The sequence below is a fragment of the Protopterus annectens genome, chromosome 2.part0, assembly GCF_019279795.1.
Source record: "Protopterus annectens isolate FY-2018-M chromosome 2.part0, PAN1.0, whole genome shotgun sequence".
NCBI classification, from domain to species: Eukaryota; Metazoa; Chordata; order Ceratodontiformes; family Protopteridae; genus Protopterus; species Protopterus annectens.
In genome coordinates, this window is record NC_056728.1 from 1,287,954,683 (window position 1) to 1,287,978,717 (window position 24,035).

Here is a 24,035-nt window from a genome sequence, read left to right on the forward strand (position 1 = left end):
ATATCATTCTGGATGATAGTTATCCTTGTATGCTTCTGATACAGAAATTGTAGAACTGTGAATGTTATGAAATGTTGTCACCAGTGTTAAGTATGCAGGAAGATGAGGAACTCTGTAGGTTCTATCCATCACTTTGCTCAAAATATATCTTGACCGTATCTTGCTGTATTTCTCTACCTGTATCTGTATGTTGCTTTCTCTAGTATATATTGTATATGTGTACATGTGCGTGTGTGTGTGTGTGTGTGTGTGTGTGTGTGTGTGTGTGTGTGTGTGTGCGTGTGTGCGTGTGTGTGTGTGTGTGTGTGTGTGTGTGTGTGTGTGTGTGTGTGTGTGCGTGTGTGTGTGAACATCTACTTGTGTGCATGTGTGTATAATTATTGTATTTTATTTAGTATTTATTCATTGGGTAGATGGGCTGGTCCAGCAATCCTTTTCAGCCACAACACAGGCTCAATGAGCAACAGTACAAATATAAAATAGACAATTTTTATTTATTTTATTTTCTTTATTTTACATTTGTTGACCGGGATAGTCCGACTGGATGCATGTCCATTTTCAGCGGATGCCCGGGGAGAAAAGCTTCAAGGGTAATCAGATACAGCATTACATAATACCAGCATTACATATTACAAACAGACTATTTACAGAGATTACATAAGTAAGCAAGTTAAACAAGTTCCACAGGTTACAGTTAATCCAGAGCACAAGTCAAGATTAAATTAAATTACACAGTAAACTGGTTAACAGATTTTTACACATTCGAGTTAGCCAGGCTTGATACATTGACATAGCCAGTTAAGTGACAAATGTTGTTTGAGTCTAGTTTTAAATTGACCTAAGGTGGAAAGTAAGGTAATATCAGCTGGAAGAGAGTTCCAGGATCTACTTACAGAGTTTGCAAAGAGAGAATCACCGGCTGTGTTATTAATTTTGCTAGTCTGAATTAGTAGTTTGTTAGAGGATCAAAGCGGTCTAGGATTGTTATAGGGGGTGATAATATTTTTAAGTGCAGGAGTATTGTCTGGATTATAGAGGATTTTATAGGCCATAATCAGTTGGTTATACTGGATTAGGCTAGGTAGTTCAAGCCAACCAAGCTGATTTAGATTGATGCAATGATGTGTCCTAAAAGGCAGCCCAGTGGCAAACCTGGCAATGTGGTTGTAGCAAATTGAGAGTTTGTTAAGGACAGTCTTGTTCAAATTTGAGAGTAGACGGGATGCATACAGAAGGGTTGAAAGAAGGTGAGGGCGAGCTATGGCAATTTTAGCTGGAGGGGTTAGGAAGGCTTTTATTCTGTAAAGTGACCCTAGTTTTTTTATTGATGGTTTTGATAGTTTGGTTAACATATAGGTCAAATTTGAGATTATTGTCTATGATGACACCTAATAGTTTTGTAGATGGGTCAGGGGAGATTATTGTACCATCATTTGATTTTATGGTAAAGGTGAAAGTGGTAGACCTACGTTTTGGTGAAAATAACAGCATTTTAGTTTTTTTGGGATTTAGGATCAGACGATGTTCAGAAAGCCAGTTTTCTATTGTATTAAAGGTGGTCTGGGTAGCTGACCATAACTCTACTGGAGATGTGGCTGAGCAAATCGGAGTAGAGTCATCAGCATAGTGGATACAGCTGACTTTTGGGATGACAGTATAAAGGTCGTTAATGAAGATGGAGAACAGCAAGGGCCCTAGTATAGAGCCTTGTGGTACTCTGAGGGTGTTAGGTAGAAGGTTAGAGAGTTTGTTCTGCCAGAGGACAGCCTGCTGTCGACCATTCAGGTAGGATTGAAACCATTGGAGGGCTCCAGTATCTAGACAGAATGTTTGCAGGGTGTGGATTAAAAGTTGGTGATCAACCATATCGAATGCCTTGGAAAGATCCAAAAAGAGGGCTGAGGATATATAATTATTGTTGTGATTATGGTTTATGGTGTTAGTAAAGGCTAGGAGGGCTGAAGTAGTGCTGTGATGAGGAAGGAAGCCATGCTGAGTGTCTGCCATAAGGCGATTTTGGATTAGGTGGTGCATGAGTTGTCTATGAATACATTTTTCCATAATCTTTGCAAGTGGAGAGAGTATAGCTATTGGCCTATAATTGGAGAATTCAGTACAGCTGCCTCCTTTGTGAAGTGGGATTACATAGGATATTTTCCAGATGGTGGGAATTTTAGCTTCTACTATGGTTCGATTGATTAGTATTGAGACGGGGTAAGCAATAGCATCAGCTGATTTTTGTAGGTACTCGGCAGGGAGTTGATCAACAGAAAGTGTAGTGGGTTTTAATTTTTTGATCAAGGTACGGATAAGTAAAGTGGCGACTGGTTGGAAGCTGAACGCAAGTAGGTTTCTAGGGGTGCTACTTTCAGGACCAGGGGAGCTAGGAGGTAGTTGGCTAGCTAGGGCTTGAATTGTGTCAGTAAAGAATTGGTTAAAACTATCAGAAACATCTTCAGGGGTTTTATCAATAGTAGCAGCAGGGATTGGGGTTGAAGTTTGTCCAGGATGTAGTAGATTATTTAAACCTGCCCAAAACTTCTGAGGGTTATTTTGATTTACTGTCTGTAAATTACAGTAGTATTGTATTTTGTCTTGTAAAATTGATTTTTTGGTTTCGTTCCTGGATTGCCTGTATTTAATGTGATCTTGAGGGTCTTTAGAAGAACGCCATAAAGCCCATGCTTTGTTTCTAAGGGTAATTTTGAGTTTAGACTCTATAGAAAGCCATGGTGCAGTTTTTGCCTTGGTTCTCTTTGAATGAACAGGTGCATGCAAATCAAGGATCTCAAGGAATTTGTTGTTAAAGTATGCTACGGCTTCCTCTAAGGGGAGGTGTTTTAGAATAGGCCAATTACATGACTTTAGTTCTTGTTGGAATTTGTCAGGGTCAAAGTTTTTATTGTTTCTAACCTTTCTGAGTAAGGGTTGTTGGGAATTAATGGTTTTGTGTTTAATTACATATGTGAGAAGGTGATCACTTAGGCCATTAAGGAGGGTACCAGAGGTGTACAGTTGGGGGTGACTGTTTATGAGTACCCAGTCAAGTATACTTTCTTTTTGGTTGGGTTTACCTATCCTGGTAGGGATGGATATGATTTGTGTAAATGCATGCAGGTTAATATGGGTGGTTGGGGATTCTAAGGAACAGGTGCCCCAGTTTATGTTAAAGTCTCCAAGTAGTAGGGTTTCTTGGTGGTAGTGACATGATAACCAGTGCAGGATGTCTTCAAATGTAGATATATTGTTACATGGGGGGATGTACATACAGATGATATTAATGCATTTATTTTTATTAAGTTGCAATTTGGTGTCAAGAATCTCAGAGTTATTAATCTGAGGAGGTTGTATTACATCTATGGTGACATCCAACTCAGATTTATAGAGTACAGCTACCCCACCCCCTTCCTCGAAGCACGATCCAGCCTGTGTATGTTGTACCCAGGTGGTAACACTTAATTGTCTTTAGTGTTAGGTTTTAACCAGGTTTCAGATAAACAGAGAATCTCAGGGGAGTGGACATCCAGAAGTGCATGCAATTCATGTACCTTGTTATTAATGCTTCTAATATTAAGATGACAGACTAGGAGAGAGTTAGTTGGCCTATTAATTGTAGGTTTATAGCTTAGATTACAAGTAGAGGGGGTATGTGTATCTGAAGTGAGTGGGCCAGGGTTGGGGTGAATGTCACCACCAAGTATTAGGTTGAGTCTATACTTGGTGATGAACTTCAGGAATTTGTTTATTAGTTTGTGGTAGTGCTTGGATCTAGAGCTAATGTGCCTGGGGTTGAGATGTTGATAGACTGAACAAGATGTTGGATAGGATCTGGTACTGTAAGTATGGTTGAAGGCGGAAGGATTTACAGCTGAGGTGATAGTATGAACTTTTGGGACCTGAAATCCCATAAGAAACTGGTTTTCATACAAGGCAAAGAGGTATGGTGTGAACAAGAGGGGTGTGAACAAAAGGGGTAGTAAACCGGAGTATATCATTATATGTGATTCAGCTAGTGAGTGAAGGAACTGTTTTACCTGGTGATGCAACACCAAAAGATAGAGTGGTGAGGTAAAGGTACTGGAAGGGGGGATGGGAGAATGCCAGATGAAAGCTAATAGGTGCTATTAAATGTAGGTAGTAGAATAGGGGTGGGTGCAATTATCCCAGATGAAAGCAGATAGGATCTAGAAAGTGGCGGAGTGGCTATAGTACTATAAATTTAGAAGTACTGGGGGTGTGTGGGAATTGGGGGCAGGGAGGGGAGCGAAGAGAGCCCGAGCATAGCGAGGGTGAACGTAGCGGGGCTATTGCAGTTTACAAGGTTTCCTAAGGTGTCCTAAAGCTATAAGGTAAGTATTACAAAGAGTCAATTTACTGCAGTTACAGGGGAAGGAGGCAACCACTCAAGTAGAAAGCAAATCATAACAAAGAATTTCTAAGTAATAGTATGTTAGCAGTAAACAAACCATCAACAAGTACAAATAAACTGGAAAAAACAAGAGTTATATACATTTAAACTCTAGGGAAACAAATTAGATAGTGTTTAGAGCAACATGTACAAGACATTAATAAGTCCAGCACTGATAACTTGCATTACTGCCTAGTACTAACCACTCTCACAGTAGCAGGTAGAGTGGTATGCCTTAAAAATTGTATTTGAGAGCACGATTAAAGGCATTAGCTGTATCTCGGGTTTTTAATTCTTTGGGGAGGTAATTCCTAATGGCAGAATCTAGTTTACAGACTGCTCCTTCTCCAATATCAATTTTGAAGTGGGGAAAGACTGTCACTGTTGGAGTTTCTCAGGATGTAGTGTTGATGCCTGAATATGAATGACATTTTCAGAGAAGAGCAGCCCAAGTTTAAGATTTTGAAGAAAGGTGGATCCATTCATTATTAATAGCCACTTGATGTCATTAGGTAGGTTGCAGTGGTGTACAAGTGGATCTCCTAAACGAATGAGTCTATTTCTCTATTTTTTTTTTTGTTTGTAATTTGTAATCTCTGAGTATTATAAGAAGAATGCAGAGCCAAGAAGGCAAACCACATTTGTGTTTTGGCAGTAAAGCATTTTTGGCACAGCTGGGCCAGTCAATAAGTGGTAGCAGGTGTGCGATTCTGTAGCAGGGTTTTAGCTGCATCCAGACTTTACTGACATTTTTATGCATGTAAGCAGGTATAGTTGAGATTTTCATCATTATGATAACTGGTGCAGTAGACTAAGCTATGTGGGTTATATCCTGCTAAGGATATAACACATGGCCAGTTTCCAAGGCATTAAGTTACCCTCCACATGTCTAAACTATTAGTCAACTTGAATTGAACTGACTAAAAGTCAGAAATGATCTGTAAGTCCTTCAGGGGTTTTCTGGCACTGAAAAGACCAATCCTGTGCAGGGTTTCAAGGACTGATGGTCAGCTAACTCTGTTCCATTGCTAGTCAGAGAAATTCCTTTTGGGTAAAAAGCTTCCATTTCAATTTTTATCACTTTGTTTGTAAATTGGTAATATTTAAGCTAGAAAAACAGATTTTTGTTGATGCCTATATGACTTTCATAAACTTTTAAATGGGAACATCGCTTTATTTTTACCTTTGTGGTAAAAAAGTTTGTAAAAGTTGTTTAAAACTATTTTTTTGTGGTGAAACTGTTATTTTCCCTTTTGGAACTGGGGTATGTGCTTAAAATGTTTTTTTTTTTTTTGTTAATACTTTTCTTTCTGTGATAAAAAGCTGCTAGCTGCTAAGCCATACCAGGAATTAGGCACCTTGTTCAGCTGACCATGGAACAACATACTGGTTCTTTCATTGCACCTTCTTTCAGACACAGTATTATGATTTGTTATAACTGTAAATTCTAGAACCTTCACCATTTCTTCCACTTCTGTCTGACTTGGAGGTTGTTTTTGTTGCAACCTGCAATTTCCTGGCAATTAGCCTGCTGCCCCTAAAAAGCAGATGGATTATATAAATTTGCTTTACGTTTTTATACACTAATCCCAGTCCTGACCCAGCAGCTATTGCCTTAGTGAATTCCGCTGCTGTTAAACACTTTGTTAATACTGATCCCTGTACTCCTGATAAGGATGGAATATTTTTTTTATACGTTTTGGAGAAAATGTATGCTTCTGCAACTTTAGTTTTTAGAATTTTCATCTGTCAACCTCATATGCTGAGGTTTATCCTGGTTAATTGTGAGAGTACGAGGAATATTGTTGCATCAGTTTCTTCCAGTCAGGAGAAATCTGTTTCATATAATTTGGTTTCTTCTGTTTCCAAATCACTACTTATTGACTGAAATGTACCTATAATTCTTAAATGCCATGTCCAGCCCTGCTGCTACTGGAACATTTTTTGGTATGTTTGTATACCTGTGTTTTCAGAATCTCCCAGGGGTTGTCAAGAATGTAATCTGAACCTTCTCCAGCAGAGGTTATCAAAAAATGTGAAGAGAAAAGAAAGTCGATTCAAGGAAACTCTCAGATTTTCAGCCCTCTTTCTCTGTGTTTTCCAAGGGATTCTTTACTCCCTCATCTAACATTAGCAAAAAAACAAAAATAAACATTCACAGCAAAATGTTGGTAAGCAAACGTTAAAAAAGCCATGTTAGGGAGGTTCCAAAAAGAAGACAGCAATCCCTCAGAACAATGCACACTACAGTAAGTCAGAATGATTGCATGAGGGACCTTACCCACCCCCCCCCACCCCCCAGGAGTTCCTTAATCCTCCCAGAAAGTGTGAACCTCCAATTCTGTCTTTGGCAAAAGACTGACAAAAGTGTTCTGACTGTGATCCATCTAGGCTATAGATGACGATGGGAGGCTCTTACTTCTTAGTAGTGAATTCCTCCTCATCTGACAGACCAATGCATTTCTCTTCTCTTCTCTTCTCTTCTCTTGTCTTGTCTTGTCTTCTCTTGTCTTCTCTTCTCTTTCTTTCCCTTCCCTTTTCTTCCCTTCCCTTATCTTTCCTTCCCGTCCCTCCCCTGCTCTTCTCTTGTCTTCCCTTCTCTTCCCTTCTCTTTCCTCCCCTTCCCTTCACTTCACTTCCCTTCCCTTCCCTTGCCTTCTCTTCTCTTCTCTTTCTTTCCCTTCCCTTTTCTTCCCTTCCCTTATCTTTCCTTCCCGTCCCTCCCCTGCTCTTCTCTTGTCTTCCCTTCTCTTCCCTTCTCTTTCCTCCCCTTCCCTTCACTTCACTTCACTTCCCTTCCCTTCCCTTCCCTTCCCTTCTCTCTTCTCTTCTCTTCTCTTCTCTTCTCTTCTCTTCTCTTCTCTTCTCTTACCTCCTCTTCCCTTTCTTTACCTTCTCTTTCCTTCCCTTCTCTCTTCTCTTCCCTTCTGACTTACAACACATGGTGTGTCATCTGATAATAGAAGCTGTTCCACTCCTCCACTGTTTAGACAAGCATTTTATTCAAGGATGCTTCTGGTACCAAAAAAAAAAACAAAGAAGATTCTTGAAGACCATTTCTGCACCTTTCCTTCTTCTACCAGATTGAGATAGTGCCCTAATTGAAAATGCTGTTACTTCATAACTCTTTACCCCTTATTCCTCATTTGAGTTACTTAGTGAACCTAGATTTAAAATATGTATATCTTCATATTGTTATTCATTCAGATTTTAGGTGCTTCTTAAAGCTTTTGTGCATCTCGATTACATTATTAGGTCTCTGTCTTACCCTATGGGCTATCCACTGCTCCAAGAGTGCTCACAAAGTGTCTAGCTCTTTCAATAGCCCACAGCAGGCTGTAGGGTATCCATATTGTTCTTTATTTAGATGACTTGCTTATCTTTGCAGAGTCTCTTTCAAAGTGTCAGGAATCTCACTGTTGGGTAAGGGATATCGTACACAGGCTAGGATTCAAAGAAAACAGTCCGACATCTTTTGCCACTCCTCTCAGTGTTCTTTTTTCTTGGGGGCTGCTGGACACCAGAGTACAAAGAGCTTTTCTTCCTCTGGAAAAAAAAAGATCTGTGTTAAATCTATTTTTAGGATTTTCTACTCTGACTTCCTTCTCACAAAGGGAATTCCTCAGAATTCTGGGTCTAATGGCATAAACTCCAGATACGAAAGATACAATGTTATTGAAATTTATATGGTCCCAGCATCAGCACCCACTGACTTTTCAAATTCCAGTTTTAGGATTCCTAAAAAGGAAGATTGTGTGTTGGAGACACCAACTTTCTCCAAATTCAGGTTTCACATTCTCCCTTCCAGCTCCAGCACAGTTCGTCACCACTGACACCTCAGACTTTGCTTGGGGTGCAGTACCAATGGGCATAAAGTGCAGAGTCTTTGAATTAAGACAGACCAAAATACATCAGCATAAAAGAGATGTTAGCTCTTATAAAAGCTCACAAGTCTCTGAATCATCTGTGGCACTTGAGACCTCTTCAAATGTTTACAGGCAGCACCACAGTGATGTGGTACATAAACAAGCAAGGGGGAACCAGATTTTGCCCGAAATGCAGACTACCCATGTTAGCATGGGATATAGCTTTATAGCACAATCTCATGCTAGAGGCAGCTTTCATCCTGCCAGAACATAACCGTGTGGCAGACAAGCTGAGCAGGACTAGGACAGCCCCTCATAAATGAAATCTGAATCAAGGAATCTTCCAATATTTGATCCATCTGTCTGGAACAACTCAAGTAAATATCTTTGCCTCCTTTCTAAACAATCAACTGGCAAAATTATGTTCCAGGACTCCATGCAAGAAGGCATGGAAGATACATGCCTTTATTTTCCTTGGACAGGCTTGTTCCTGTATGCTTGTCCACCCTTTCTACTGATTTCCATGATACTTCTGACAATTCAGGAGACTCCCCAGAGATCATTGTGTGATTTACGTCTAGCCCAAGCAACTGAGGTTCTCCCTTCTTTTGGAAATGGCCAGGGGCAATCACCTCAAGCTTTATCACAGACTGGATTTACTCACACAAGATCAGGGGTGTTTTATACATCCCAAAACCAAGGAGCTGCAATTAGCCACCATAATGATATGGTTTTAGTGCCTTTTAAGTACTTTTTTTCCTGCGGATATGCATTGGGTATTAATAGAGGCAATAAACCCTGCTACTAGAAAATCATATATTAGCAAATGGAAAAGGGTTTCTAGTTTTTGCCAACAAAAGAACTAGTACCCATCTGACTCCAAAATCAAGATTCATCTGTCAGCCATTTCAGCATGCCAGCCCATGGATACCTCTTTGTCATTATGATCTCATGTGAAAATGTTTTTCAAATGGGTTTTGTTTAAGAAGACTTTGGATCTGACTTTTGTTTTCGGAAAATTAACTCTTTCTCCATTTGAACCAGCTCATTAGTCTGACTTGAGGTTCCTGATATGGAAAACAGTCTTACTGATTGCACTGACATCTGCAGTAAGAGTATCTGAATCGCAGGGTCTTATGTTCGCTCAGCTTTATCTCACTTTTCAAAAAGAAAGGGTTTCTTTGAGTACTAATCCTTTTTTATGACTAAAATAGTATCTGAACTTAATTTATGCCTAACCATCCATCTCCCTGTCTTCTTCCAAGAACCTAACAATGAAGAATAATGAATACTTCATATCTTGGATGTCCTCAGACAACTCAGGGACTGTCTTGGTAGAACAAAATCTTTCAGAACTTCTGACTGGTCATTCATCTCTTGTGAAGGTAAGAAAAATTGCAACCTGTGTCAAAACAACTGTTTCCAAATGGTTGTCTCAGGCTATTAAATTTGGTTATTCCCACCACAACAAATCAATTCCAGGCAGGGTCAAGGCTCACTACATTAGGGCCTTGGCTTCACCTATATCTTTTTGAAAGGGTTGTATTCTAGAAGTATTCTAGAAGCAGCAACTTGGTCCTTTGTGCATACTTTTGCAAAGAACAATAAACTAGATTCCTTCCTCAGGTCTAGAAAGTGGGATTATTTTCCAGGGGATCCTGGAGCATCTTCATTCTTCCTCCAAGTCCATCTAAGCTATAATAATCTACCTATATAGCTTAGACTACTGCAGCAATGATCAAATGAAGAACATAGTGTAACTGTGTAAGTAAATTTACCCTAACAGTACACTGTGTTCGAATTATTACTACTGCAGTAGTTGATCCCTCCCTCCCTCCACCCCACCCCCCTTATTTTTTGTATATTTTTTTCCAGGGTGTGTACATGTATTTACCTTTTCTTTTTCTCATATTGCCCCATTGTCTGGACATAGGGATTTTCATAGACTTGAATTGAATTGACAGCTAGTCATTTGAGCAAACTGTGTGATATTGCCAACTGATATTGCCAACATCCTGGCAGATAGGTTCAGTGCTAACTTTACCCCCCCCCCCTCTCACCCCCTAAAGAGACCATCTCTATACCGGAAGAATGCAAAGTTCCTGTAATCACGGCTGCACAGGTAAAAAACACACTCTCCAAAGCCAGGAACACAGCATCCATGGGACCAGACAACATCCCAGGCTGCGTTCTACATGAACTACAGAACGAACTGGCACCCTACTTAAATACCATGTTCAATCATAGCCTCACCTCTGGCTTTGTGCCCTGTGAATGGCACACAGTGACGGTTATCCCACTCCACATGGGGTGACCCACCATGGATCCCGGGAACTACCGCCCCATTAGCTTGATGAGTCTGGTCTGCAAGGCCATAGAACGTATCATCATGGAACTTATAAACAAAGACATTGGTAATCTCCAAACTCTGAACCCCACCCAGTTCAGGTTTGTAAAAGGCAGATCATGTCTCCTAAACCTGATAGACTTCTTTGAAGCAGTCACCAAAGCCATAGACGAGGGTAAGGTGGTTCACACAGCCTAGCTAGATCTTGCCAAGGCTTTCAACACCATCCCCCACTCTGGAATTATAGATAAACTCACTAAACTAGGTATAAATCCCTATGTCACAAGATGGGTTACCAACTGGCTCACTGACAGAACCTGCACTGTGAAAGTAGCAGACTCCAAATCCAACTTCAGGCCAGTGACAAGTGGAGTACCACAGGGTTCAGTCCTGGGTCGTCTCCTGTTTGGTATCTACCTGTCTGAAGTACAGGCTAACACAGAAGGTCTTTGGCTAAAGAAGTTCACAGATGACTACAATCTAAGAACCATAATTAAAACTCCTAATGATGTGGACATCCTACAAAAGGGCCTCACTGAGAGATGCTTGGTGTCAAAGCCATGGCCTCAAGCTCAATGCCAAAAAGTGCATTGTCATCCCCTTTGGTGAAAACTCTGTACCCATGAATTACAACATAGGCGGTAGTATACCTACCACTGAAAGTGTAATAAGAGACCTTGGGGCATAGGTGGACAGTAATCTCTCCTTTGATAATCACATCGCCACAGTAGTCAGGAAATCCTTCTACGTGGCACATCTCATCACAAAAGGTTTCTCATCCAGGAAAAAAAGAGGTCATTGTTCCCCTCTACTCGTCACTCATTAGACCCATTATAGAGTACAACTTGGTATCTTGGTATGTACCTCACAAGACATCTACAACAACTGGAAAGGCCACAGAAATACCTCACATAGAGGATCACCGGCCTCAAACAGATGCCCTACACAGACCATCTCAAAAAACTCCAGCTTTACTCCGTCACATATCGCCTACTCAGAGGTGATCTCTGCCTAACATACAAAGCTATATCAAACCCAGAGCTGTTGGACATGCTCCACTTAAAGAAATCCCAATCCCTCCGCTACATGCTGTAGGGACCTAAACCTTGTCGCCACAATAAACAGAAAATGCTGGAGGGATAGATTCCTGTCCCAGAGACTTCCCATACTCTAGAATAAACTACCTATCTATATCAAACAAAGCTCCTCATTAGCACTCTTCAAGAAAAATCTTGATGATTGGATGGGAAATAGGAAATTCACCCCGGGGATCACTTCTGTGGCTCTGCTCAACAGTGGCACAGGAAAATAATTTTCTTGGGTGGCAAAAGCCGGGTACCTTTTTGTCTGGGCTTGTATAGGCCCCAGGGCCGATAGCCTAGTACCTACCTATGAACCTATGAACCTATAATGCATACTGCATATTTTATAGGCGACTACCAGGAGTTTATTAACCATATGCAACAACATATCATGAAATTACAGATTATAATGCTGCATCCACACCATGTATAGTCATGCACATATACATTTAAAAATTAGGAAATCAGTGAATCTGGAATGAAAATCATTAGCCTTCTCAAAAAAACAGAAAAAAAAAAAAATACACAATAAAAAAATGGTAGCTTTCCGACAGGTAATAATCAAACACATCCTTCCCCAGGTAAACCTCTTTAATTTAAGTATGAGGTACACTTTTGAACAGACATAAACAATAATGTCTCTTTCCATAGTTATACAACATTACTGACCATACTCTAATACAAAGTGTAAGTTTACAAATGAAGAGATCCAAATACTAGATTAGGACCGTGCACTGAAGAGATTGAGTGGAGACTACTGATATGTAAGTGCAAAGAGAACACAATAAAATATAAAGCTTGAAGGAAGGTACGCCATTTATTTGATAATGACAGTAAAAATTCACTCGTGTAAATACTCCATATATGTCATGAAGAAGCACATACTCTTAGTCACATCTTCCTTTTATGTCCATTTTTGCCATATACACTCCGATAGTTTATGCAGAACATTTGTATAGATGTATATCGCTGTGCGGGAATGTGTTGAGATATGTGTGGACCTATCTGGGGTTATGCATTTCTTAGTCTTCTTTTGTCTCATACTATCTGCTACTAGTTGTACTACAGGTAAGACCTGTGTCACAATTTAAGGTGTATCGATGGAAAATGTTCAGGTATGTGACGTTGTGCTGCCATTGCTTTCTACTGCAGGTGTTCCCTTCTGAATTTTTTTTTTATTGCATCAGTGGCTTATGCCACACACATTTCTGTTTCTACCTTAGGACACAGATACTAAGAATGCACTATTCCTAATATAGACTCTTTGGAACTGCAGACACATCAACTGTCCCATAAAGAGGCAGCACACACGACTATGGTGACAAATATATCTTGTGTACTGCAATGTCGGTAGTGTGAAAATGTAATGGCAGTTTATTTGTGACAAGTTCTGCATGCTCGCTGTTTACTAATATGTGACCAGCAAGCATCAGTTAAGCAGCGTATCTTTGGCTTTCTTTTAATGTATTTGATGACAAAGCATATATTCCAGCTTTTAAAATGACGGGAATAAAAAAAAAAGCCAGTTGCTTAAATGCATCTTTAAGTTATTGCTCAAATTTTCTTTATATGCAGAGCCACATGATCGAGATCGCATCATAAAATAAGTAATTAAGTCAATATATTTGTAACAAGAACTAAATGCTTCCAAAAGGGAGTTTGTGACAGCATGGGGTGAGTTAGCACAGCTTTGTTGAACAGTTTCATCTTTGTCTTTGTTCTGATCCATCATATAAGTGGTAACTTTTGTCTGTAGAAAGATGTCTATCAGATATTTGTGGTTAAAAAAATAGATTTCTCAAAACCCCATTAAGACCAGGGTCATTTCAGATACATTTACATTCATAAAATAAATCAAATTCAGTAAGCTGCAATTCCCAAAAGAAAAAAAAAATAGAGAATCCATTATTTCACAAATAACTTCAGAGCAAAACTAATAGCACTACAAAACATTCTTTGCTGGATTCTCTGTTATCTTTTACATTTCACACAGTACAATATACAACAGTATAGTAAAATCTATTATCCACACTTTCATTTAAATATCATGATTTATCAGTACCATTAATGTATAAGGAACAGAAATGCCAGTCTGAAAAGAACCCTCTAATTAAACAGCATATAAGTTATGCATTTATGCTTTTATTAATGATGTTAGAAGAACAGTACATTTGTATTTAATTTCTTCTGTTGCATTGATGTTTGTCAAACAGTACAGTTTCATAGACGGCAAACATAGTCCTACTATACTTTTCTGTAGCTATATTTTTCACATAGAACACTAAACAATAAACAGATTACTCTAGCAGGGTTCTTGTACATAGAAATAATCCATAAATGAGATATGGATTGTGCTGGCATTTATTCATAGTTCTTCTGGAGTTAACTCCTGAGATATATATTAGAAGCAGAGTGGCTTACTGTAATCCTAGCCTAACCCACGTCCAGGTAAGGTTATTGCTCTGTCATACCACAACATTTGTAAAGTGGGCCTGCTTAGCTAAAATCCAAACATTTCAAAGCCAAATGAATGTACAGCCATAAGCAAATCTTATGATAAGCCTCAGTCTGAACATTCCTCCAAATTATAGCTTTTCACTGGTTCAAATCGGTCATTATATGAGCACAAGTCTGCCACCATAAGCAAAGTATCAAGGCAGGCAAACAAACCAGAATAAGTTGCAATCTAAAAAGAAACAGTTGGACCTTGAATTTTTTAACTATTTTTGTTGTACAGATATGCAGCCCTTAAAGTTAACCAGAATAATTCAGTATGTTCAAAATATAAGACAAGGTTGTGGAAAAGTTTTATTTTTAACTACATATTTTAGTTCAGACTGTTTTTCCATTTTCCAGGAAGGAAGTATGCCAGCAATATTACTGTTCTAATGGCATATGCATTTTTGAGTTACCAAAAAACAAAAACTCAAACTATCATTAGGTTAGTTGGCACCTCTTGGGTTTTCCTTACTTCACTTAACAAGAAGAAATAACTCTGTAAACTAAAATAGTTTTTGTCAGTCTGTATACATGAGTAGAGTAGGGGAAATTCATTGGGTAGGAATGGGATGAGGCAATGTGATGTTAATATTGACCTGACGGCTGCAAGTAACCACATCTCATCTGCTTTGTCACATATTGCCAGACTGCCAAGCTAAAAAGTGCATGTGACATTTATACTGTATTGCATCTGCATGCTAACTTAACAGAGTTATAATTAAGTACAGAAATGTCCATACCAAAAAATGTCTGGCAAGTAAGCCAATTGGATGAAATATCTAGATGAAGCATTACTAATATATTGTAGACACTGATGGAGTCATCAGGATATTACTTTGATGAGGATTTAGAGAAATATCTGGGTATTTGGGAAACTGCAGCTGATGAGAATAATATATTGATATATGGGTACAATTTATTTTGTTAATTGTTGAATTCAGTGCATGTAGAATTTCATACATGTGTTGACAAGTAAATGTATAGACCTCAAGAACAACAATGGGACCACCACAGCAAAGCACATATATTTATTTAAATAATAAAAAGATGAGCACTTTCAGAGATGTCTCTTTCTTCAGATCAATACACAAAAGTAACACAACAAGCACTTAAATACATACACCTGACCAATCAAATTACATCACAATTCAAATAATTAATAAAACAAATATCTTCTCCTGGCTTTTAGAATAGGTTTTAAAGGTATAAAGCCATTTAGACCTGGTGGAATATCTACCCTCATATCAACTATCCAATGTCTTTCTTTAACCTCAGTAGCATTTATTATATCACCACCTCTAAGGGTGGGAGTATAAACATCCAAGACCATAAACTTAAAACCATGTTGTGGATAAGTATTAATATGTTGTGCCATTGCACTTCTTCACATGTTCTTATGTACATCACCTATATGTTGTAAAATATGTTCATTTAACATCCTATTGGTTTTACCAATATAGAAACACATACATTGTGTGCAAGTAGCTAAATAAATCACGTTTAGTTAAACAACATGCATAACCTGTATAAGTATATTTCTTAGTTGTAATGGGATGTATAATTTCATTATTGGTCTGAATATAGTTCCATGCTTCGCACCTATTGCATGGATATGTTCCAGGCTTATTGCTGTATAATCTGCCTAAGTTGCAATGCATATTCCAGAGACTCCCCATGCTGTGGAATAAAATCCTGGTCCATGTGAGGCAGAGCACCTCGGTGGCTCTGTTCAAGAGAAATCTTGACCGGTGGATGGGAGATCGTAGGTTTACCCCGGGAATCATCTCTGTGTCACTGCTGGACAGAGGCACAACAAACTAATGGGCACATTATTTCTAACATAAGGGGTGGCGTAAGCCACATAACTTTGGGTTAGGCTTATAAATGCCTTAGGGCAGATAGCCTAGTATAAACCTATGAACCTATGAACCTATTAACATAATAAGCTTTTTAAGTTACGATTTCTTTTATAGCTGAAACTCAGTACCTCACCGAATATATTCCTAATGCTATCATCAGACAGTAGTAATTTCCAATTGTTCTGTATTATATCTTTAATGTACTTAAAATCAGTACTAAATGTAAACGGTATTCTAACTCTGGATGTGTTTACTAAACCACCACAACTTACTTCCCTGGTATTTCTAGTATACCAAGGTTAGATTTTCCCAATCCTCATAGATCTAACTTGTTCTGACACCCTTACAACATTTTTTAGTCCTATAACCCCACTCTATTAAATGCACTTCTCTCTTTTCCAACAGATGTAAAAAGCTGTTGTTCTTACTACAAAGTCGAGATGTTCTCAATAACCGATTAGTCATAATGTTCTTAACAATATATTGTGGGTGCATACTTCCTCTCTCTAGTAGGGCATTTTTCTAACAGGGTTTATGGTATAAAGTGGTATATAACTTCCCTTCTTCATCTACCTTCAATAAAATATCCAGAAATTCTATAGATACTGAAGATGAGTGTATAGTAAATCTTAAAAAGTGTAGTTGTTGTCTCTAAATAGCTAACAAAAGGATTTAATTGTTGTGCATCCCCTTTCCACAAAACAAACATATCGTTTGGATAGCTATGATATAGACCTATATAGGTTAGCCATGGATTCCTATCATTTAAAACGTATTTCATCTTCCACTCACCTAGGACCAAATTAGTGTAACTGTTCACGCAGGGTGTGCCCATGGCTACATCTGAGCATTGTAAATACAATTTCTCTTCAAGAACAAAAACATTATTAGATAATATGATGCTCAGTAACTTACATATACGTTCCATACTAGATCTATCCATATATGTGCTATATTCTTGCATTAAAGTCACATATATAGTCTGGTCCTACATCATTGGGAATGACTGTGAAAAGACTATGTACATCCAGGGCCGCTAAAATAAAACCCAAGCTTGTATCACTAGTCCCCATATATTCACATAACTGTTCCAAGAAGTGCGCAGAATCCCTCAAGACAGTAACAGCCTTATTCACCATGGGTTTGAGTTACCCTTCTAATCCAACCTGAGACATTAACTATAGGTCTTAATGGAGGATTGACTTCAGCCTTATGTATTTTAGTTAAGCCTGAAATTATAGGAATCCTGGGATGCTCAACTATAAAATAATCATATAAATCTTTAGAAATAATGCCTGTCAGAAATAAGACTAAAAGATCATTTTTTCCATCAGTAATAATTTCTTTGACCCTTTTCAGATTTAAACATGTATAAGTAGCCTCATCTTTCAACATGCTATTCATAGTTTCTACATATTGCGAGTGGTCAAACAACACCTTTATCAGCAGGTTTTATTATGATATCTTTATCAGCTATAAGATCTTTTAAAGCTTGTTTCTCTCTCAGACTAAAATTAAAGTGCCCTGGTCTAGGCCGAGACATAAAATGTGTGTTAGTTTCATTTTCATATACTTTTAAAAATGTTCCCACAATCGGTTCTGAAACAGACATGAACGCACTTTTTTTTTAAACTATTATATGTACCATTAGTTACATCAGAAAACATAGAACGTAAGTTAACATTTCTAGTAAACTGATGTAAACCCAATACCACATCATACTATTTGCTAAGCACTGGGTGGCCACGGTGGTGCAGTGGTTAGCATTGCTGCCTCACAGCAAGAGGTTCTCCGGTTCGATCCTCGGCTGGGGTGCCTTCTGTGCGGAGTCTGCATGTCCTCCTGTGGGGGTTTCCTCCGGGTGCTCCGGTTTCCTCCCACATCCCAAAGACATGCTGTAGGTGGATTGAACACTCTAAATTGGCCCTAGGTGTGCGTGTGAGTGTGCCTTCTGTGGAAGGTTGGGCGCCGGGCTGGCAACTCGACACTGTAAAACTCCACTGCCATTCAATGTGCGGACAAGGTGATCTGAAGAAGAAGACTATTTGCTAAGCACTGCTGGTACAAATGACAACCTCGTATTTAAAACAGAAATTTCTACATCAGTCAAGCAATTTTGAGAAAGATTAAATACCTGTTTAGTTGTCTCTACATAGGACTGTCCATGTAAAGTTTGCTTTTCTTGCGATTGTTGCTGAGTAACCTGTTTCTCCTGTTGTTTTCTGGCGTTTTCACTTGCAAAGGCAAGAGTGAGAAGTGGTAAGAAAGTCATATTAGGCTTTGTTCTCTCTCCCAATTCGATGTTTTTAGTGGTTAGTTCAGAAAAACTAAAATCAGTAGCTGAGACTTCCTTGGCCATCGTCATCAAGCTGTTTTTTGCCTCCTGGACTCCATTATCAATTGCTGATGTTGTGGTATTTAATCTTTCTCAAAAGTGCTTGACTGATGTAGAAATTGCTATTTTAAATAAGGGGTTGTCATTTGTACCAGCAGTGCCTAGCAAATAGTGTGATGTGGTATTGGGTTTACATGATTTTGCTAAAAATAAGTTATGTTGTATGTTTTCTGATGTAACTAATGGTACATATAATAGTTTAAAAAAAAAGTGCGTTCATGTCTGTTTCAGAACCGATTGTGGGAACATTTTTAAAAGTATATGAAAATGAAACTAACGCACATTTTATGTCTTGACCTAGACCAGGGCACTTTAATTTGAGTCTGAGAGAGAAACAAGCTTTAAAAGATCTCATAGCTGATAAAGATACCATAATAAAACCTGCTGATAAAGGTGTTGTTTGACCACTCGCAATATGTAGAAACTATGACTAGCATGTTGACAGATGAGGCAACTTATACATGTTTAAATCTGAAAAGGGTCAAAGAAATTATTAATGATGGAAAAAATTATTTTTTAGACTTATTTTTGATGGGCATTATTTCTAAAGATTTATATGATTATTTTATAGTTGAACATCCCAGGATTCCTATAATGTCATGCTTTCCTAAAATACATAAGGCTGAAGTCAATCCTCCATTAAGACCTATAGTTAATGTCTCAGGTTGGTTTAGAAGGGTAAGTCAAACCCATGCTGAATAAGGCTGTTACTTTCTTGAGGGATTCTGCGCACTTCTTGGAACAGTTATGTGAATATATGGAGACTAGTAATACAAGCTTGGGTTTTATTTTAGTGGCCCTGGATGTACATAGTCTTTTCACAGTCATTCACAATGATGTAGGACCAGACTACATATGTGACTTTAATGCAAGAATAACACATATGGATAGATCCAGTATGGAATGTATATGTAAGTTACTGAGCATCATATTATATAATAATGTTTTTGTTCTTGAAGAGAAATTATATTTACAATGCTCAGATGTAGCCATGGGCACACTCTGCGTGAACAGTTACACTAATTTGGTCCTAGGTGAGTGGAAGATGAAATACATTCTAAATGATAGAAATCCATGGCTAACCTATATAGGTCTATATCGTAGATTTCCCGATGATATGTTTGTTTTGTGGAAAGGGGATGCACAACAATTAAATGACTTTGTTAGCTATTTAGAAACAACAACTACACTTTTTAAGATTTACTATACACTCATCTTCAGTATCTATAGAGTTTCTGGATATTTTAATGAAGGTAGATGAAGAAGGGAAGTTATATACCACTTTATATCATAAACCCTGTTGGAAAAATGCCCTACTAGAGAGAGGAAGTATGCACCCACAATATATTTTTAATAACATTATGAATAATCAGTTATTGAGAACATATAGTCTTTGTAGTAAGAACGACTTTTTACATCAGTTGGAAAAGACAGAAGTGCATTTAATAGAGCGGGGTTATAGGACTAAAGATGTTATAAGGGTGTCAGAACAAGTTAGATCTATGAGGAATGGGAAAGGCAAACCTTGGTATACTAGAAATACCAGGGAAGTAAGTTTAGTAAACACTTCCAGAGTTAGAATACCATTTACATTTAGTACTGATTTTAAGTACATTAAAGATATAATACAGAACAATTGGAAATTACTTCTGTCTGATGATAGAATTAGGAATATATTCGGTGAGGTACCGAGCTTCAGCTATAAAATAAATTGTAACTTAAAAAGTTTATTATGTCATTGGAATATGCATGGCAACTTAGGCAGATTATACAGCAATAAGCTTGGCACATATCCATGCAATAAGTGCAAAGCATGTAAATATATTCAGACAAATAATGAATTTATACATCCCATTACAGATAAGAAATATACTTATACTGGTTATGCATGTTGTTTAACTAAACGTGATTTATTTAGCTACTTGCACACAATGTATGTGTTTCTATATTGGTAAAACCAATATGATGTTAAATGAACATATTTTGCAACATATAGGTGATGTACATAAGAACATACAAAGAAGTGCAATAGCACAATATATTAATACTTATCCACAACATGGTTTTAAGTTTATGGTCTTGGATGTTTATACTCCCACCCTTAGAGGTGGTGATATAATAAATGCTACTGAGGTTAAAGAAAGACATTGGATAGTTATTTTGAGGGTAGATATTCCACCAGGTCTAAATGGCTTTATACCTTTAATGCCTATTCTAAAAGCCAGGAGAAGATAATTGTTTTATTAATTGTTTGAATTGTGATGTGATTTGATTGGTCAGGTGTATGTATTTAAGTCCTTACAGTTTTACTTTTGTGTATTGATCTGAAGAAAGAGACATCAATGAAAGTGCTCATCTTTTTATTATTTAAATAAATATATGTGCTTTGCTGTGGTTGTCCCATTGTTGTTCCTGAAGTTTATACATTTATTTTTCTCTACTGTGGGACAGGTAAACTCCTAGCTGTTGCTTGTTTGCTATATGTGTTGACAAGTGATGGTTTCATTGATTGAAGCTTTAGTCAACCCATATAACATCAGCTATAGTATGGTGTAGGAATTTTTCCCAGACATGGTGGTATGACAATGGAATTACTATAAATGAGTTAGGGGGAGTGTGGGTGTTATTATGTTGAATGGGGTCAGAGTTACACAGTAGTGCTTGGGTATGCTAGTTGGAAGAAATAGGTTTCTGTTTCTCATTTTATTTAGACGTATATTGGGGAGTTTATTGGTGGTGATTGCATGTGCCTTTGTTGCTGCACATGATGCTAAAGGTAGTTTCTTTGCTGTCTTTACTGTTTCTTTTTCTTTTCTTTTTTTTTTTTTGTTGGTGATTTTTATAGTAGTTTGATAGTGGAACGTTTTTTTGCTGGTTGATGTGTATTTGTTAATAGGTAATATAACAATGTTTTATGTTGCATAGGTTTCTTTCATGATGATTAGTGTAGTCAGTGTTATTTTTCACTTAATGTAGCTGAAAAGAATTGCGATGTCCGTCATTATATCAGTATTGCAGCAGCCTAAGCAGTATCATTTCTGTCCTTTCAAAAATATGATGAGCAGAAAGTATTCAGAAACTTAGGGCACCTTCCGTGCACCTTAAGTCTTAAAGGTCTAGTGGAGAGATAGGAAATTCACCCTGGGGATCACGTTAGTTGCCCTGCTAGACAGGGGTCCAGGGAAGTAAATAATGTGGGAAGAAATAGCCAGTGAATTGTTATGGCTAGGCTTGTATAGGCTCTAGGGTCGATAGCCTAGTACCAACCTATGAACCTATGAAATTGGTGATTAGCGTGCCAAATCTTCAAAACTTTCTTGCCTTTGAAGTGCACTCCTCATGAGGGCTTTGAGAGATTGATGGTTGACTAGCTGTTATTGAAGGCTGTACTAATAAGTACCCTTCTGGGAAGCACCTTTCAAAAAACACCTTATTTTAAGAAAAAAAATATTTTATTTCTTCATGAAACTGTTTATTTTGGCTAGGAGTTGTAAAGTAATCGTTGGTCACAAGACAATTCTGTCAAGATGATTCAGTTAAAAAATACCTTTATCAAGATAATTTTTAGAGTTGTATAATTTATTATTAACAGATGCAGAGACAAGTATCTTTAGTGGTTGTCACTCTATATTAAAAAAAAGCAATAAAAACAGTCTGTTTCTCTCAGGATGTTAACCAACTCATCCAGGCAACACTAAATGCAATTCAGGCTCCTTTTTTTGTTTGAACCATTGAGCAAGTTTCCAGCTCTTTGGTTCTTTCCCCCACTGTCTAGAAGGAAAAGATTTCTAGGGAGCCTTTTTCTGTTAACAAGCTTCTTCTCTGCTTCCGTCAGTAATAGGTTACTCTGCTGTGGTCCTATCTGTTTTCTCAGACCACACAACTTTTTCCCTGGATCCCTCTGGTATAGATCTTCATGAAGCCCCAAAGGACCAGGGGTTAGACATGTTCTTTGTGTCTTTTGGGATATCCGCTGTGGACGTGGAAGAATCCCTCATGGTCTTGGAGAAGGAGATGCTTGATGTATTGCATGGATGGGCAAAGATGCCTGATTCCTAGGCAAGTGCCACTCCTTGGTTTGTTTTTGGTAGATCTCTTAGGAAAAAAAAAGAAAGTTAAACATTTGGCTTCTACTGTCTCACTGAATTTGGATAAGGAAGATTTATTATGATTTGTTAAGGGTTTACTCCAAGTATTTTCTTCCTTTAAAATCTGACATCTCTCTAAGTGATAAAAGAAAAGGAAATGTTCAATACATGGATCACCATTGCAGTAGCCTAAGCTATATGGGTCTTATTCCCTTCACCAACCAGATTCCCAGACCTTTGGGTGCTTTTCCAGGTGCTCTGACTACCTGGAGCACACAATTTATTCTGTATAAAGAGTTGGACAAATAGGTACCCGTTGGGGAAAACCTTCCTATTTGTATTGAAACTTATGTGGAAAATTTGTGAGTTTTTTCCTGTCAAAAAAGTTACTTGTGCTGCGAAACAGTTCATAGGTTCTATAAGAATTGATAATACTGTACTGCATCGTAATTAGCTGGAAACACTGAGATGAGACTGAGCCAAAGGTCTTTATCTGTTAATTAACCAAACTTGTGCTGAGTAGGTACCAGTCTCTCCTTTATGGGCCAAATCTTCGGTACTTTTCAGAATAAATTGTCCAAACACTGTAGTTCATTCAATAAGGCTTTATTAGATGTTCACAGTATCCGAATACTGTCTTTACTAACAGTGCTGATAAACAATATCTGAAGTTAGTGCACGTCATATTCTGATTGTCCTGAACAACATAAACTAATATAGTCTTTATTTGACCTGTCTTCTGTACTCAGGCTCGAGTGTCTGTAATCTTCTCTGAAGTAACAGGTCGAACAAACTCACTCACCTTAACTGAACTGCTATCCTGAACACAACATATTATATTGCTTCAGTCCAGTAATTTTCCTTATTTACTTCTCCTAACCTTGGTCTCAGGCTTTGTCTCGTATGTACTTTATTTAACATTCCATTAAGGAACATTCTGTAGCTGGCAAGATTGTATCTTTTCCTTGAGAAAAGAAAATTCTGTATTTCTGTATTTTTTACATACTTTATGCTTATTTTTCCTTTCTAATAAACTTTCTCTCATGCTTGACCAGCAAAGTTATTTTTCTTTCTGTTTAACTGTCTCTTATGCATAACTGAAACACAATTTATTTTATCCTTTAACCTGTTTAATGTCTAATAACTACTTTAAAATGGAAGTCCTTATTCTAACAGGTTCATAGGTTCATTGGATGATACAAGACTATCGGCCAGGAGGTCATTATTAGCCTAACCAAGAATTTCACCCATGTTCCCAAAAAGTCAGTGATTGGGGCTTTCATGTTACTTTTAAAGGAAACTGTCTTGTATAAACTTTTTTGTGAGGAAAAGATTTTTTAGCAAGAGTTATTTATTTATTGAAAGTGAGTGTGTTTGGAAGAGGATGTTGAGCTTGTGGGTTACTTTCAGTGGTTTGCTTACCTCAGAACCACTTATTCTCAAATGTTCATCTTACTGATTCTTCAGGGTTCTATGACCTTCATTCCAGAC